This window comes from Cydia fagiglandana, chromosome 17, assembly GCF_963556715.1.
Source record: "Cydia fagiglandana chromosome 17, ilCydFagi1.1, whole genome shotgun sequence".
In the NCBI taxonomy this organism is placed as follows: Eukaryota; Metazoa; Arthropoda; class Insecta; order Lepidoptera; family Tortricidae; genus Cydia; species Cydia fagiglandana.
Genome location: NC_085948.1, coordinates 9,831,751 through 9,850,658, shown reverse-complemented (window position 1 = coordinate 9,850,658; position 18,908 = coordinate 9,831,751). Strand labels below are relative to the sequence as shown.

At 37.9% G+C, this 18,908-nt stretch overlaps 1 protein-coding gene across 2 annotated transcripts in view; it reads left to right on the top strand.

Moving 5' to 3' along the window:
• LOC134672422 (uncharacterized) overlaps window positions 1-18,908 on the top strand; it is a 158,759-nt gene that overhangs the window by 66,065 nt on the left and 73,786 nt on the right. The window contains exon 1 of one of the 2 annotated variants that reach the window (XM_063530308.1): window positions 15,670-15,959. The exons of the other annotated variant lie outside the window; for it this stretch is intronic. The gene's annotated coding sequence lies outside the window, so the exon portion shown is untranslated. Of the gene's footprint in view, window positions 1-15,669; window positions 15,960-18,908 lie in introns of those variants that run through there. 2 annotated transcript variants of the gene reach the window in all.

Genomic DNA, 18,908 nt, shown 5'->3' with positions numbered 1-18,908 from the left:
ATTCTCGTATTAAAACTTAACATTAATAATCAAAATATTTAAACGATTCCAAAGAAATTAACTACCTACCAACTCTTTCATCTAAGTATGTGAGTATTTGATTTTACTATATAGATACCTATAAGGATACTGCAACGATTTTTTTAAAAGTATAAATATATCAAAATTATATTTAGGAATAGGAATAGCTTCGGGCAGAAGACGGGCGACTTCGTTTGCATGTAATAATGATAACTATGATTGACAAAAACTACCCTATATCCTTCCCCGAGCCCTAAACTATCCCCATTGGTACCAAATTTCATCTAAATCGTTTCAATGGCGTGAAAAAGTAACAGACAACAGATTTACTTACGCAATTATAATATAGGATAAGAGATATTTGATTTTGCCGTGTAAAGTGTCATTTTATGGAACTTGCTAACTATGTAAACAAAAGTCACTAGTAAATTCATCGAATTTAATCTGTTGTGAGATATACTAACATTGAATAATTTTACGGTTTAGAATCAATTGTTTTTAGTCACTCGACATGTTACGGAGAGCCCAGACTAAAAACAAGTGAGTCTAAATCGTAAAATTATTCAGTAAATTCATCACTCAGAGACAATTTCAATATGGCGATTTGTTTACATTGTTAGCAAGTTCCATAGAATGATATTTTAGCAATGACATAATAGGATTAGGTACACAATATATTATAATACTCTCTATTACAAATTACTAAGTCCGCTGTAATGCTGTGTAAATTTTATGAACCAATAAAATAAAATAAATATTTAACTAAATAATAGTATTGGGCCGGGCAAATTAAATTACCTCTAGGTTTGCCTTGGACACTCACCTCACTGAGGACAACGCATCAGAATGAATACGACGCGATGCTATTCTGGGCACCTATAAATAGGGGTTATATGGTTGTTATTCCGCAAGCTTATACGAGAGTATCATCCTAACTGTACACCGGTGGACCTTATTACAAATGGCATAAGGTCCACCGATGTACAGTTAGCAGTGTGGGCGATGGTACTCATAATTTTAGGTGCACACTACTGACGTACATCATACCGGGTGTGGCCTGTAACATGACCAAATAATTAAAACATAGATTGTACTCCTCAAACTGTGACACTTTTGTTCAACAACTTTTAAAAATTATGAAGTATTTAGACTTCCTATTTTTCATACAAAATAAATATTATCTTCAATGGACGCCATCGCCATGTCATAATCATTTGTGATTGACGTTACTTGTCATGCCTTAAACATAACAAAACTCGCAATACATTGCGTCTTAGAATAAACTTTAAAGTCTATTAAAAATCAAACCACAAGTCATTTTTAAAAGTTGCTGGACAAAGGTTGGTAGTATGAGGAGTACAGCTCACAGGAAATTTTTTTGCTCGTATTACAGGCCACCCCCGTATAAGTTGACAGTTCAAGGCAGGCTGAAGACCAGCCCTGAAATCATTCAATCACATACTGAATACATTTCAGTATAATCGGCAATATATATTTTATCTTTTAATATACTTTCTTACAATCACAAGTTCATATTTGTACTGGTATTGCTTGAGGCAAATGTCTCTGTAAGTCACTAGGAATTCTGGCCTAGGTATCGTTTAATCGCGTTTAACTCGTTTTGACGGCTGTTCTGCACCATAAAGTTAATAAAATGATAAACTGGTTAACTGGTTTACTATGAACAATTTGCTTCTTAATGCTAAGAAAACTAAATGCATTCGATTTTCTTTGCCGAATGTTAAACCAGTCGATACTAAGATACTTTTGAATAATGAATGCTTAGAGATGGTAGATAAAGCACTGTTTCTTGGTTTAACATTGGACAAAAATCTACAATGGAGTCCTCATATAAGAACACTAGCAAACAAATTAAGTTCGGCCGCTTACGCTGTGAGGAGAATTAGACAATTGACTAATGTTGAGACAGCTCGCCTTGTTTATTATAGTTATTTTCATAGTGTAATGTCATATGGTATTCTGGTTTGGGGCAAAGCAGCTGACATACAGACTATATTTGTCTTACAAAAGAGAGCCATTCGTTCTATATATAATTTAAGGGTGCGTGAATCATTAAGAGAACTTTTTAAAGAAATTAATATTTTAACTGTAGCTTCCCAATACATATATGATAGTATTATTTATGTTGTTAAGAATCTAGACTCCTTCACTAAGAATTCTGATGTCCATAACTATAATACTAGAAATAAAAATAAGCTTGCTATCAGAAAGTTTCGTGTTCGTAAAGTACAGAAGTCATTCGTTGGGCAATGCATTCATTTTTATAACAAGTTACCTGAGGATGCTTTAAGATTACCCTTTCCAGCTCTTAAGAATTACTTAAAAAAGTCATTGATGTTGAAGGCTTATTACAGAGTCGAGGACTACTTGACAGACAAACATGCATGGTCCAAACCAGAAACTGTAATAACGACAAGTAGCAAATAAAAACATTGTATTATGTGTAGAGTTAAAGGTGACTCAGCTCAGGTAAGAAAGCACATCAAATTGTATGAAAGCATCTCATAACAATCAGTTAGATTCATATAATATGTATTCTCATTTCTTTTATTGATTTTATTTTCTTTTCCTTTTGTAAGATTTGATTTGTTTTCTGAAAGAGCTACGTATTTGTGATTTCATGTGCATATATGTTTATTTTTTATATCAAATTCTATAAAGTTATGTACTCACTGAGTATAATTGCATGAATTCTATAGTAACTTAAATTGTATTAATTACTCGTAATGCATGTTAATTATAAGATGTAATAATGTTTTGAAAAGATGTGTCCCGCCGAGTTTGTTGCCGGTCCCATATTGGGATACCCTCCTCCAATTGAGGGGGGATTTAAATCTTCTCGGGGCAGAGGTGTACGGTTGGAGCCGGTAAATTTATTTGACGTTCATAAGCGCATTGTAATATGCCTACTTGAATAAACTATTTTTTATCTTTTATCTTTATCTTTATCTATCGCAACGAAAGACGACAATGATGTTGATATCTGCATTTAACTTTACTTTATATTATCAAAATGGAATAAACATGATTATCGTCGGAGTCTATTCATGTGGATGGGTCCATTAGATCTTATTTTATGATGTTGATTCTTGTATTAACGTAGCTCTTCAAACATCAGTATTTATTTACAGTTTGGTAAGGTTCATTATAGTCGTTAAGGACCTGTAACTAATCAAGTAGTCAGTACCTACTTAACTGGCCCTCCACCGATAAGGACATCCGTAATTGCAAAAAATTGCAACCGAGAAAATGTGAAAGGAGAGCCTGTAGGTAACGTGTAATTGGTCAATTGTGGATGTTTTAAAGTCTAAACCTAGCGTTTCTTCAGAAAGAACAAAACTCTCCATTATTTCTGCCATTTTACACCTAATAATCGACGTAGTAAAACGAATAACGTATCTTTTCCCAGAAAAAGTTTCATTAGAGCCGATGACGAATAGTGAAAATCTGATATAACTATAGTTACGTAGTGCTATAGCAGTGCTCTGATCTGAATGCTCTCACCACGTCCGACCGGACGTTCCTGGCATTGTCCAATGAGAAACATACAGTAAATTACCGTAAAGTATAGCCTCGTAGTATTCGAAACAAGCCAATTATTCCTTAAATGTATTTTGTACTTAGGTATTTAATGATGTTATAGCAAGTGCTCATTAGTTACAAAGTACGTCCTTTATGATAAAGTCAGAACCAAAAAGATTATTATTTCATTTATAGATTACCTTATCCTGCTTTATTTAACATGAGTTCATCATATCCCATCATATTTGTAATAAATATTTTTCTTCAATGACCAACGGGTGTATTTTCAAATGGTCTAAACTCCCACAAAAGTGTATTGATAATAAATAATACAGTAAAATAAACACCGTGTAAACGCACTGGCTAACAATCTAATAAAGTAATACGAGTGTCATTATAAACTTTAGAAACGTGAAGTTACGAGCTAGTGTCCACTGGAGAGTTACGAAGTTACGGGTATAAATAGTAAATGATGAAACAGAAGCGTACCGCCGCGTGCTCGCTTCAAAATCCTCTAATACAATGCATTTATCACACAGTTTTATTGGACCGCGCTCATAGCGCCGCAGTCACTAAACTCATTTATGTTTTGATATAAATTTTCATGTTATTTCAAAAGCATTTCACAGCAGCTACTTATATAAAATAACCCCGCTCTATACTTAAGTAGGTACTGGGTTGTATAAGAAGAGCTCTGCAGTACGAGTAAGTGAGAGTATGCAATAGTTATACATCGGTATTTTTTTACAAATGAATAGGTATGAAATATTTCTTTGTATTCTGTATCATCTCAGCCATAAGCCAGTCCACTGCTGAACATAGGCCTCCCCCTTTTTTGGGGGGTGAATGCCATAATCGCCACGCTTGGCAGGCGGGTTGGCGATCGCAGTCGAGTACACCGAATTTGAGGGACGCTGCTGCCCGTCCACCGGTGGTCTTGGACGTGGTTTAAGGATATACCCGGGTCCTGGACGTAGTTTAAGGACATACCCGGGTCCCTGTATTTTGTATATCTAAGTAGAATAAAATCAATAAATACTGAAATAGGTACATATTACGATAAAATTTGGTCTGTCTAATTAAGAGTAAGTAATGTAAGTAAGTATTCATTACTTAAACTCATACAGTCCGATGTTATGGCGGCATCTTAGCTCTAATTAGGAACCTAAGAATGTAAAGCCGCGATACCGTCTACTCATTAAGTTTAATTAATCGATCTTAACTTTGTATCTTTCTTACCTAACATCATTTACCGGAGAATTTCCATATTTATCTCCATCAGGTGTTTGATATAGGGCATCAAATGTTTTTATTCGCATTCCCGAGCTGTTATTCTCAACACTTTCTTACCACAGGTAAGCGTACGTCGGAGGCTTACCAGTGTAAATTTGGAATCATATTTGCGTTATTTGTTGCGGACCGCTAGGTCAGACTTATGCTGGTTGTTTTGAATAGAAGCCTAACGCTACGTCTTACGTAGGCGAACAACGCGCGAACGCGGCGCGGCGCGGCGCGGCGAAATCAATCCTTTGATGCCCATAGAAGTGTCCTACGTAAGCGATCTCGTTGCGAACGCGGTGCGGCGCGATTTGCACGCGAATGTCAGGCGGCGCGGCGCGGCGCGGCGCGGCGGCGGCCGCTTTCGCCGCGCCGCGCCGCGCCGCGTTCGCGCGTTGTTCGCCTACGTAAGACGTAGCGTTAGTGTGTGTTGGTAATTGATAATACAGGGCCTGGTGAGATGTGCGCAGAGGCGTAGCGTGGGGGGGGCTAGGGGGGCCATAGCCCCGGGCGGCACATAAGCGGGGGCGGCAAACACGGCATTTAAAAAATAAAAAAATTAAGAAATCACGATTTTCAAAAACCGATGGCGCGAACGTCGCGAGGCGGCGGTGCGGATATCGATATTGCTGTCAATGCCGGCCGGAGCGCGGCATCCCGAGCGCCCGCCGAGCTTACACACGAACGGACGAAAGAGCGATGGTGAAAGAGCTAAAAGGGTCTGTTTTACTATACTATACAATATTACTCCTTATTTTTATAACTTTAAACCTTATTTTGGAATGTGTGGGTTTTTTTATTTCTCGAACTTATGTCAACTGTTTACTAATGACAGGGATGACAACAAACAAAGTTCGTCATTTGTTTCGAGTTTGAGAACAGTGCAAGTGTAGTGCAAAGTGCAATATTTATGGAAACAAATAATAGATTCGATTTGCGAATTGTTATTGAATTATTGTCGAAAGGTAAGTACGTAGTACTTATTTTTATTGTATTTAAATGTTGAGTAATTTAAATGTAATTACATATATTCCAAGTTTGAAAGTTTTAGGCGTATGTGCGTAAACTAGGTACAATATCTACCTTAGAATTAGGTGCCGAGCTACCGAGTAATTAGTAGGTACATAATATGTATCCGTTTTATTTTGGAAATACAGTGTGATCTCGATAATGCGAAGTCGTAATTCTCAGTCATTGACGTTTTTTCTCATACTTAAAATACTTAAATAGAAAAACGCGGTAAACATAGGATTATTTCGACTCCGTAACTCGAACAAAATGTTAATTCCCTGCGAGGTATTGACAGTAGTTACTTATTTATACACGAATTTCAAAGAGCAGACTCCGTAAATCGTAATTAGCAAAATTTATAATGACGACTTACTTGGAATCTCCCGAACTCATAGCAATAAAATCCAAAAAAAATGTTCGGGTCTTCTATCTATTGTTTGTGCCTTGCACAAGTTGCACGTGCAAGGAATAGACACATTTATTAAACTTTCTAAGTAACACTGCTGTGTTCGTTATTTTTATTCACTATCGGTCAGTATTTAATTTACTGTTAGCTTGATAACAAATAAAGAAGCCAGAGCAGCAGTTAACACTATGAACTTATGTTGAAAGGTGTAATGAGGAGTTTTCAGAAAATAGTATCCCCAATGAAAGGTGAACATGCAAAAACGCGGTAATATCAAAAAAATCTACAGCAGGCATCACAAGGATTGCATAATTTTTATAATATACATACATATTATAGATATTTTGAAATTTTGCAGGTTTCGTTAACAACTTTCATTAACAAGACTCTAGTTAAGAAAAGTTAATCGCTGTCAGTTTTATGACGACAATTAACCATATGAAATCTTCATGGGATTAACTTTTTGCATTTTTTTACATTATAATATTGCTAACAGCTTAAACCAAGTTTCCATTGAAATATAATGCTTAATTTTATTATCGTCACAAAACTGACAGTGATTAACTTTTCTTAACAACTCACGCTAATTGGGTACACTATTTTCTGAAACTCCCAATGACGTCGAAGATCATGTTTCGGTTCTTTGCTTGAACTTGAAAAAATTATAAAATGATTGTTATTTCTAATAACAGATAGGCCGAGCAATAAGAAGGTACAGAGGGAAATGCAAGGAACACAATTTTTGACTCCGTAACTTTGTTTGGACTAGTTAGGAGGTGAACATATCAAGAGTCCCCGGCCGTAGCCCCGATGCTGAGGAAAGAAGGACGAATTTTTCGGTTTTTCATTAATATCTTGGAAACTTTGCGTCTTATCGACATGAATACTAAGACAAACCGAAAGCTAATAAAATTAGTTACAAGTTTTATCCAGTCAAGTTTTTCGATATCTTGAATAGTTTTTGAGATACCCGCTCTTGAAAGTTTATTTAGGGATTTTAATTTTATCTTGATATCCTATCCTATAATTTTATCTTGATATAAATGATATAATTTTATCTTGATAAACAGCACCGGGGCTACAGCCGGGGACTTTTGATATATTCACTCCTAACTAGTCCAAATAAAGTTACGGAGTCAAAAATTGTGTTCCTAACATTTCCCTCTACAACGTTTTTTGAGCATTCATTTCCTGACCTATAATATGTTATGTCATTTATGTACATGGTTTTATTTCTGAAATATAATTGTTTAGGCAAGTTGATTTATTTATCAAAACTAAATTAAATAAACACAAACCATCATAATATAACGTAATATACTAAATACTTAAAATACCTGCTTAAATAATTATATAAATGATTGCCAGCCAAGAAAAAAAAGTTTTATTTTAACATTTTTTATCATAAACGGGGCGGCAAATTTCTGATCGGCCCCGGGCGGCAAACACATACGCTACGCCGCTGGATGTGCGTGAGTGTGCATCGCGTTTCCTTTTGCGGCTAGATTTGCGATGTGATATGCCAAACCTAACTAAAAATAAACGAAACTTAACCGGCCTGATAGAGCTCAAGCATGCTGACTATTTCATTACCCGTATTAGCTTATCGTGTGCTACCTTACGTAATAATTGAGCTAAAGATTTGTAACATATTAATACAAAATATTCCTTACATGTAATTACCTACTTTTATTTATTTATATAGCCCCTTAGACTGGGTGAGAGAATTAAATCAATGTTGTTTTCTTGGCTTGGTTGGCTTCTTTTTCTATAACAAATCTCTCGACTCAGTGTGCCTGCTGGCAAAGGCCTCCTCCAATAGCTTCCATTGTTTTTATATTTTATTAAAATATAAAATTACCTACTAGTACTTACATATTATTAAATTCAATTGAAAAATAAAGCTATCTAAATCGGTGGAAAATTCATCTAGTGTCTGTGTCTAAATAATCAAACTTGAATTTTAAATATTTCTGTTGAATTATTGAATTATTTCTGTTGCATGATAGTTCATAATTATTATCAATCCCACAAGAAGTTATGAACCGCATTAAATTTTATTAGATCGCTTTTGGTGAACTCGGGCTATTACGCTTTTCGTCACGCGCATTACGAAATCTCACATCTTAATTGTTATACGCCTGAATAAAAATTATCGAGACATAGATTTTCTTGTAACAGTTTCAGCAGTAAATTGACGTTTATATTCACGATTAAGATCGTTAACGTTAAAAATGAGATAAAAAATATAAACACTTATGCTTGTTTTGTTATATATTCGGTTTGCTGAATTATTTGATGGCGCACTACTACAATTGTTTTTTTATCCTGCTTTACCAACTTACCAGAATAGGCACGTTGAAATTTGTAGGTGTAGTTATAACACAGGATTCTATAGTCCAAAAGGCACGTTAAGTTAATGCATAATGTTTTATAGTCCCATGAAATTCACATAAACTTGATAGAAAGGAATCGACTGAGAATAGATTTATTTTATGAGCTTCGGAATGGCTATGTAAAAGTACGTAAGCTGGCTCGCCCAATTCGACTTGTGTTTCAAACGTGCTGTATCCATAAACACGAAACATGGATTAGAATACTTTAAAGTTTCTAGAATATATAATTTTTAAGAAAAAAAAACCGACTTCTTTGGGGGCCGGTGAAAGATTATAGTAAATAGTACACTATGTAGAAAAGGAGGTAAAACCACCCATTTTTCTACTAGCATTTCGCTTCTGTAATGGCTCCTCTACAGGATGGGCCAACGCCGGCCACTCCAAGGGACGCAGCCATGCGGTAGAACGAGATAGCAATATTACTTGCTCCCTCTAACGCATAAATGCGTCCCTTGGAGTGGCCGGCGTTGGCCCATCGTCTAGAGGAGCCATAAGGGTCGTAGTTCTAGCCTAACCTAACCCACTTCTCAGATAGCAGTTCGGTTCTGTGAGGATCGCAGTTCGAACCTAATCAAACCCACTTTTCAAGTAGCATTCCGTTTCTGTAAGGCTCGCAGTTTCAACCTAACCTAACCCTTGTTCGGTTCTGTGAGGATCGCAGTTCAAACCTAACCTAACCCACTTAATGGCGCATGCGGTGCGGTGTACGGGGGTTTAAGCGGGAGGGGTTAGTAAGATTGGCATCATCATACTTTATACCTACATTTTATGGTAGGTAATCATAGTGGTTTATTTAGTTAAGGTATCATAGTGGTTTTCCGGGCCAAGGTCCGGGTCCGAGTCCGGGTCCGAGTCCGAGTCCGAGTCCGAGTCCGAGTCCGAGTCCGAGTCCGAGTCCGAGTCCGAGTCCGGGTCCGAGTCCGGGTCCGAGCCCGGGTCCGAGTCCAGGTCCGAGTCCGGGTCCGAGTCCGAGTCCGGGTCCGAGTCTGGGTCCGAGTCCGGGTCCGAGGCCGGGTCCGTGTCCGTGTCCGGATCCCAGACCGGATCCGAGTCCGGGTCCGAGTCAGGATCCGAGTCCGGTTCCGAGTCCGGGTCCGAATATGGATCCGAGTCCAGGTCCGGGTCCAGGTATGAGTCCGAGTCCGGGTCCCAGTCCAAGTCAAAATCGAAATTCGTAATCACCAGACGTGTACCATGCGTCGTTGAAGAGTTCTGTTCTGGTCATCATCAGCAGTTCCACTTCATCAAATGCGACAGTTTTTAATGTAAATGCTTGATTTTATGATGAAAATACAGAAAATTCTATACGTATGCCTTTAAGATTTGAGGAGTTCCCTCGATTCCTTATGGACCCATCACCAAAACTCGAGCTTGACAAAAGTGTGGCTTAAAAACTTAACTTGCTTAACGAACATAACGAAGAGGAAGAATCGCCAAACGTGAACTATGCGTCGTTGAAGAGTTCTGTTCTGATCATCATCAGCAGTTCCACTTCATCAAATGCGACAGTTTTTAATGAAAATGCTTGATTTTCTGATGTAAATACAAAAATCTCTATACGCATGCCTTTAAGATTTGAAGAGTTCCCTTGATTCCTCATGGATCCCATCATCAGAACTCGAGCTTAACAAAAATGTGGCTTAAAAACTTAACTTGCTTAACAAACATAACGAAGAGGACAAATCGCCAACCGTGAACTATGCGTCGTTGAAGAGTTCCGTTCTGATCATCATCAGCAGTTCCACTTCATCAAATGTCACTTTTTTGGATGTATATGCTTGATTCGTTGATAAAAAACCAAAAATCACTATGTGTATGCCTTTAAGATTTGAGGAGTTCCCTCGATTCCTCATGGATCCCATCATCAGAACTGGGTTTTGACAAAAACGGGACCAATCTGTATGCATATACATTCAATCAAAAAAAGAATTTTCAAAATCGGTCCAGTAATGACGGAGTTATGGAGTAACAAACATAAAAAAAAATAAAAAAAATAAAAAAAAACATACAACCGAATTGATAACCTCCTTCTTTGAGATTTGGAAGTCGGTTAATAACAAGCTACAGATATTGTGCATCATGGTTTTCCTTCGGATTATTTCGGAACCGTTCGTATTTGTTATCAACCTCAGTACTTTTTGTACCGAGACTGATTGAAATAGCAAGACACGTTCTTACGTTTCCGTGAAAATATGAAGGAAAATAATTATGCACTACATCTGTATAGTTCGTTTTTTTAGCATTAGAAAGAACTTGTAAGAAGGTAAGCGATCTTGACATGTCTTTTAATTGAAAAACGCTTTTTAAAAATCAGTAAGTAACTATTACTTATGAAAGCAGAAAAATATAAATGATCGAATTAGATTTGTCACAATTGTGACATATTTGCCGTGACTTATTTTTAAAAAGTATTCTTCAATTAAAAGACACATCAAGATTGTTTACCTTTTTTCTAATGCTAAAAAAAACGAACTATAGGTACACAATTTAGTTTCATTAATAGATATACCTACGTTCATTAAAGTAAGAAAACCCAATTCGAAAGTCATTATATGTATATAAAATATTTATTATTTAAGTATGAAAGCGGTTTTATAATGTCAATTTAGGAGATAACTCGGGGTTATCAAAGGGCGCGTTACTAGAAACGTCGCGTACGTTTAAATTGTTGTTAAGCCGGTCGGTGCCGGGGCCCTAATGGCGAACATCGAAACGGCTAACGGGCCAGCAACACTTGTTGATAAACTTTTCATCGAGGAGGCAATAAACGCCTTTACGAGGCCCCCTTTAACTGCCGATGACTGGGTTGTGGTCGGCATTCAAATAGCTGGCGGGTTGGAAATGCGACATCTGAAATGTCCCTGGCCTAGGTACGAGTGTGAGGGCTCTGACAATTGTTGTTGTAATCTTTAGTACCTACTTCCTTAACAATCTTATGTAGGTTATAGAGATTTCTTTTAAGCCGAAGATATTTAGTTGTCACTATAGGAAAACATTTTGAAACTAACATACATTTTACATTTGTACATTACATTACAGTACATTTTGACAAATTTCGAAATCCCTTTTATTATTATCGGTATACTTGTATTGGTTGCGAAAAACAATATTTCAGCTATATTCATAAGATTTAACATAAATAATGTATTAGTCAATTTATTTTTATTTATTAGTACATTAAACTTAAGAAAAACATAAACAGCTAGCTGAGTGTCGATATTTTGGATAACAAACATACTTACTATATATGTACATACACTACGTAATACCAAAATAATTTCAGGAATGAACAACTACTGTAACAAATCATTAGTTTATGTTTGATTATTATGATAAAAAACTAGTTCTAATCTTAACGTCAATAGGATTTGGAAGTCTACCTATTTTCAAAAAAATAAGATAACAATAGTAGGTTGATGATGTATTGCTATGATGAAGTGTGATGATTAGTAGGTACTAATAGTAATATGTAACTTAACTAACTATTCCTCAATATTTACGTGAGAGTACAAAAATATCCATTATAAAAATGATAGACTAAGAAGATCCGCATTAACTTGTTTCTTCGTATCCTTATCACCCAGAACGGGACCATTTCGGATGTGTGCCATGCTAATGCAGCTTTTACTTGCTACAACGGGGTCCTAGAAGTGCGACTCGTCAAGCGTGGTATTAGCAATTAGTGTGATCGCCAATATAGCTGGCACCGGTGCGTGTGCTGCGCTGCCCCTCCCAGTTCTGCTTTCTACACGCGCGATTTCACTGGTACCGGCGTCGAGCTGCTTTTTGTACCACACGCGATTTTTCACAAATACCTGCCTCTGCTAGGCACCTGTTACGTAGCTGACAATTCCGTATGAGTCTTACGAAAGACTTGCGATATTACTGCGGAATATACATAGACGTAGCAGACAATAGTAGTGCCCGGTAGTCTTATTGTAAGATAAGATTATAAATGGTGGTGCGGGGCTTACAATAGAATTCTTTGCGCCCTGCACGCGCCAGCTTTATCAGGCTCTTGCTCAGGCTTTCTTTAGTGGCGCCCGCCGGTGACTCACTACTGACTAACGTATTGCGCATTCATGCTTGTCTCTCAAATTTCAGGGCTATCAAAATTATTTTTGAATGTTCTATCTAACATGTACAATTTTTGTCGCGAGTTTCGATATTGTGAAATATTTATTACAATGCTCGGGTGAGGCGAGGCGAAACACATTCCCATAGAAGCGTGAATGCTATTTCGAAGGTCTCGGAGCTGGTTGTGGAAGCAATCGGTCACGTCATGAGGACGTCGTCGAATCGCGCCGTTCTATCAACCAAAGGCGAGGAAGCAATAACAATGTATGCGTGTCATACAATGTTACTCCCTTTCTCTTTTGTATGACGATGGCAGTGGAGGGAGGGGACTTGATGAACGCGATGCATTTATAATACCCGGATCGTAGTAACATAGAACTTGAAATTTATTCAATCTTGTTTATCTTCTGATTAGCATAAGCTATCTCGTGCTCAAGTTCGTCGCATTCAAATCGGCCAAAGGTTTCCCTTCTATCGATAGCCATCGAAATCAACAACCGTCATTTGTCAGAAAGCTCTAAATCGGTTATATATGCATGCGTTTTATTTGTAAAATTGTTTTTAACGCTTCTGACATAAATTGATGGTTGTTTATATACGCTTTTTGTGTACTTTGAATTCACCATTGTAATAGATTTGAGAAGAATGTCGATTGTGTATTTTTTACAATCTAACGCTTTTTGAGTGAAGTTTCATGTCGACGGATGTCTATTCTCTACATTCTTTGACATAACCGGGTTTTTTAATCTTCCTCTTTTTTAACCTACCTACTTCAAAATTTTTGATAAGGACATATAAGGTAAATACAAAGTTTCAAGTTTATGTCGATTATTTAACTTGAATATAGATAAATTTAATGGAAGCGCTGGTGGCCTAGCGGTAAGAGCGTGCGACTTTCAATCCGGAGGTCGCGGGTTCAAACCCCGGCTCGTACCAATGAGTTTTTCGGAACTTATGTACGAAATATCATTTGATATTTGCCAGTCGCTTTTCGGTGAAGGAAAACATCGTGAGGAAACCGGACTAATCCCAATAAGGCCTAGTTTCCCCTCTGGGTTGGAAGGTCAGATGGCAGTCGCTTTCGTAAAAACTAGTGCCTACGTCAAATCATGGGATTAGTTGTCAAGCGGACCCCAGGCTCCCATGAGCCGTGGCAAAATGCCGGGATAACGCCAGGAAGAAGAAGATAGATAAATTTAATGATAAATCCTGTTATCCGGGTGCAAATATGCTACGCTCTAATGGGAAATTTGGATAACAATGCAATGTAAATAATTTTTTACGTACCCTTTGTAGTGCCGCAAAGTATAAGTAGAGTAAAGAAGAGGTTTAAAAGATTAAATGGGTAGGTAGGTATACTAGCCGTAAGTTTATCATAAATGTTTTATACCTACAAAGGTTATTTTATGAAAAGTTTAAATGCTGCTTTAAATATGATATGGAGATCGTTTGAGGCCCAGGGAAGGACAAACAATAGTTTTTAACAATCATCATCATCACAGACGAAGGTGCGAGCAAAATACAATATAAAATCGGAGTTTTTTTTGCTAACCCGAGTTATATGATTGAACCAGTGGTCCGGCTGGTACGGTTCCCAAGTGTTCATTATGATGTAGACTAAACACGCACCGGAAGTACACTTGTTCCGATTGTGCTGCGCTCACGCAACGTCCGCTCCATTGTGCTCTGCTCGCTCGATGCGGAGCCTTTATCCCGAGTTGGCAAAAAATTATTAATCCGCGGATTAGGGTAGGTATACCTATATGTAGTTAACGCAAAGACATATAAGTGAATGAAGACGAAACGGCCAAGCCACATATTTTGACTAAGGTGTAGAGTTTATGAAGTGAGGACTTGTAGAGTTAACAGCTTGGCTCTACAAGAGATCTGATGACTTTTTGGCAGTGCGAGCCTTATAGTTTCGTTTTAGCAACATTTTACATGAAAATGTTTTTGGTGGGATGTACCTACATTTCATTTTGTTTTTCTCGTCTCGACACATCGGTAGGTACGTGAATCAAATGATCAACATTTGAAAATACTACGTTTTTATTGTGTAAGCAAAAGCTTAAAAGCGGAATCTTCAAAGCGAATGAAACATTTCTGAATAAACACGAAACGAAAGGCAAGCAAAGCTTGTCTCATGTCCGCAAACATTTTTGGGATGTTTTTGTTTGCACTAAACTAATGGCTTAATATTGTCGGTAGTGTGGCAACTTTTTACAGGCGAGCTTATTGTTTGGTCCTTCACGAAATTCATAAATTCAAATTAGGACTCGCTTGGAGTTTGAAGGCCGTTTTTTGAACAGCGTAACGTAGGCGGAGAATACGTCAATGACCTGCAAAACTCGCGGGCCCGCATTCTGCAGGATTTAGCTTTAATAATTCAATCGGTGACTTTTCACAACGCCATTATCAGCGTGGATCCGGTAATTTGGTAATAATAGTCGCGAAGCAAAACTCGCCCTATTCTGGCGCGGAATGTAGGCCCGCGTCCTCCGTAGGCAGGCACTTACAACTGGATTTATAATTCGAGCAGAGCTGTGTTCCTCGCTGGAAGGCTTGTCATTTACAACTAGTTCCGTGACCTCGCTAACGCATTCCCGCGCCTGCACCTAACTGTACTTTCCCGTTGACTTAATGCCGACTTTGGACAAAACCTGATCTTAGGCAAGTGCACATTACAGCGATGGCGATCAACTGTTGCAATTTAATTATGTTTGGTTGAGTATGCGAAGCGAGTGCGTAGATCGGAATGAGGCAGGCGAAGCCGCAGGGCTCCGACGCGGCCGCGGCAGCCGCGGCTGGCTGCGGCGCTTCGCCGGGGCCGCACATTCCTCCCGAAGGCCCCCGAGCCGGCCCGAGCGCGCCCGACCGCGGACGCCCGCGGCCCACTTCACACCGGTGCTTGCGCGAGCGCGGCGATCACGTCTCGTCTGTACCTACGCGATCCGCGCGCTGTCAACAAACTTCTCTCCAACGAAAATAGTTGACGGCTCAACTTTCGAGTGATCCTTTCAATATTGACTGGTTTGTTGTGTTGTGTTTGACCTCTGCAAGAACTCGTATCAGTTCAACATTGACTAAGTGAAGGAACCGTGTTATTTTTTGTTTTGGATCGCGTGCGCTCAAAGCGAGTTGTGGACGTGTGTGACTGTTCTTTACATGGAAAGTGCTTGACTCAGTGGTTCCTGTCTGGTCTCCTGGACCTGGATTTCCTCTTCACGGTAAATAGGCATCAATTTGGGGCCCGGTCTCGTGCCTCGAGCGTCTTGTGGTTGCTCAGCGGGTGGCGACTCTATGGCCTCAATTGTCCACGTTTTGCGTGTGCCGTTAACTTTTAATTCTTTTTTAATTGTTTTTTTGCAAGTGGTTCAATGATTACTTCAAATAGTCTCGTTTCGTGTAAACGTTTGTGTTAGGTATTATTGTTTTGACATGTGATCATAGAGCTCCTAGTTCAACATCCGAATTGGCTTTGTTTAAAACCTAAATAAATATTCCCAAAATGGTCAAAACAACAGAACTGTGCAGTATAAAATGAACCCCATTTACGCGTGCTCAGGTCCGAACGAACCAGGATGCGTTGATGTCTTTTATTAGACCCCAAACGCTATTACGCCGGCCCGACTGGGTTGGCTCTCAAAAATCAATTACTTATGTATTTTGTTTATCTTTCACCGTGAAGAATAAAGTATGTTATTACTATCTCATTCTACTTACATGTTGGTATCGTGATCAGTACAAATCACCGGTTAATTACTGGTTTTGTTCTGTATTGTGACGTCATAAGGAAACTAAGCTAACTTTTGTTGAATAATAGTAGGTAGTTATGAAAGATTCAGTCATTTAACCAATAATATCACATAGCATTTTAACTGTTAAAAATCTTAAATTATGTGGTAGCAATAAAAATGGTCCTTCGAGCCTGATTTCTAAGATTTAAATGTACCAGTTCTTAGACTCACTCAGGGGAACAAACTTCATTCTTTCAATATCCGTACATATTAGCATATTCCGTGCCAGTCTTGTTTATGACATTTAAACGATAGCAAATCTTGTGTCCATTTAAATCCAATAAGGCATTCCGAACAATCTTGAACGCCCGTTCTGAACATTTGTGATCTTGCTCAAATATTTATACCTGTGAGTCAGCGCAATCAACATGGGTCCGAAAAAGGTCTCCATAATTATGCCCACAACATGGCCGGACTAATGATATCCTTACAGCAACCCCCCTGTGCATCAGTAAATCATCTGTGCTTGGTGTGCTGTTAACGTGATTCCAATTCCAATTATTTCCACACCTTAGAAACTCATAGCTGGGCAAAAAGTCTCAGAAGATTCTTATCCTCCAGTGGTTATCCCCCAGCGCAATTCTGAGGTGTGGGTCTTTTCCCATTGGGAATAAATAAGCAAACTACCTATCAATCTGAATGGACAATAAATGAGCCACCTAAGTTAATTAACTTCAAACTCGGGTAAATAAATCCTTCTGTCGGATTACGCGATTTTGGTACTAAGAAAAGGTTAGGATAGATATTTGCTGAGAGGGTCGAATGGATTTACCCGAGTTTGAAGTTAAGCGACATAAATAAGACACTTTCGCGATGAGCAATAAATATAGGTAAAGGATGTAGGTAGCAGCTATTCATCTATGTTGATTGTAAAAACTGTATGGTTTTTAATCAAACCTAGGTGAATATCGGCTTGTTAAGAGTATATGTATTGGCTTTAATTAATTTGATTTGCATAAAGCCTTGTGCCGTGCTATTACGTTGTTGTTGAGGCAGTCGGCACCTCAAATTATATGTGGAAGCATGTCAGTCTTAAATGGTTTAATTGGGACAGGAAATAATCGGGTTAGTACCAATTATAACTGGCTTCTATATACCTAGGTAGATGTATCACTTCGTAAGGAGTCGTGATTATTATGACGGCCTATTTTATCTTATTAACTATGAATGAAATATGACGATGTAGGTACCTAGGCTCGAAATAGGTCCCTGCACAATAACCTTATTGTGAAAATTATTAACAATTTGCTGTACTTTGTCATATATTTTTAAACTTGGGCACTAGTGAGGCACCTATTTATGTAACATATGTTAACAGTCAAAAGATTATTTATTACCTTTAAGGATAGGCACCTACTAATAAAATATTATAACTAGGTATTTATTAGGTATCCGTATAATCGTGTTAAAGTAGTCCTGACGTGATATTTGCTGAAAATGAATGTGTATCTAAGCAAATACATAAATATTAGCATAGAAAAATCCACTAATTCCAACATCCTAAGGCCAAAATTTGTCTGTATCATTATTCTTCTACCAAACACTACTTTCGGCTATTAGAATAAAACTTATAATCAAAAGGCAAGAAATCATAAAGATAGCCTAAAATGGCTGCTGCGTTTATAATAATAACCAGAAGGCAGTATACCTACCATTATTTTATCTTATATACCTAGCGTCATGGGACCAAAGTTGAGTCAGGTGGAAACAGGTTTACCCAACCGTCAAAATAAAACGTGATTATTATAATAGACTTTATTCATTACAAACTCTACTATCTAAGGGAATAGTTATGGGGGCACAATCATTGTAAATTCATGCTAAATAATATTTTGTATATTGCAATTTCTTATTTGTCCATAAACTTAATTAACTGAAATTTTGCTTTTTTGCAAAAAAATGCCATGCGTCCACTACGTGATTATTTAAAAATTCGCTCAATTTTGAAATTGACTTGACCGTAAAGTATACAATTTAAAGATATTAATATTGTAAACACTGCAGATATGTTTTTTCGCGTCAAAATCCTATAAGTTGGGTATGTGCTTTAAACAGGCTGGGACACTTTCGCGATACATTAGTATGGATGAGCGAAACATCCACAGAATTCCGCTCCCACATTCAACCGGCACCAACATAAAGGTAAAAGGTTAATTGCAAATACCAATATTTCGACACTGCGGCATCCGGTGCAGGATGCGGTCGCCTGTATGTAAATTTATTGACTTAGTAGACATCTAGATGTACTAAACTTAGTGTCCAATAACTCGGCATATTCCATTGATTTTTCAGTTCATACACTGAGAGAAAAGGATAACAAAAACACGCTTAGAATTAGAAAAATAAACTTAATCCGGGGACAAGGAGAGTCAACTAATA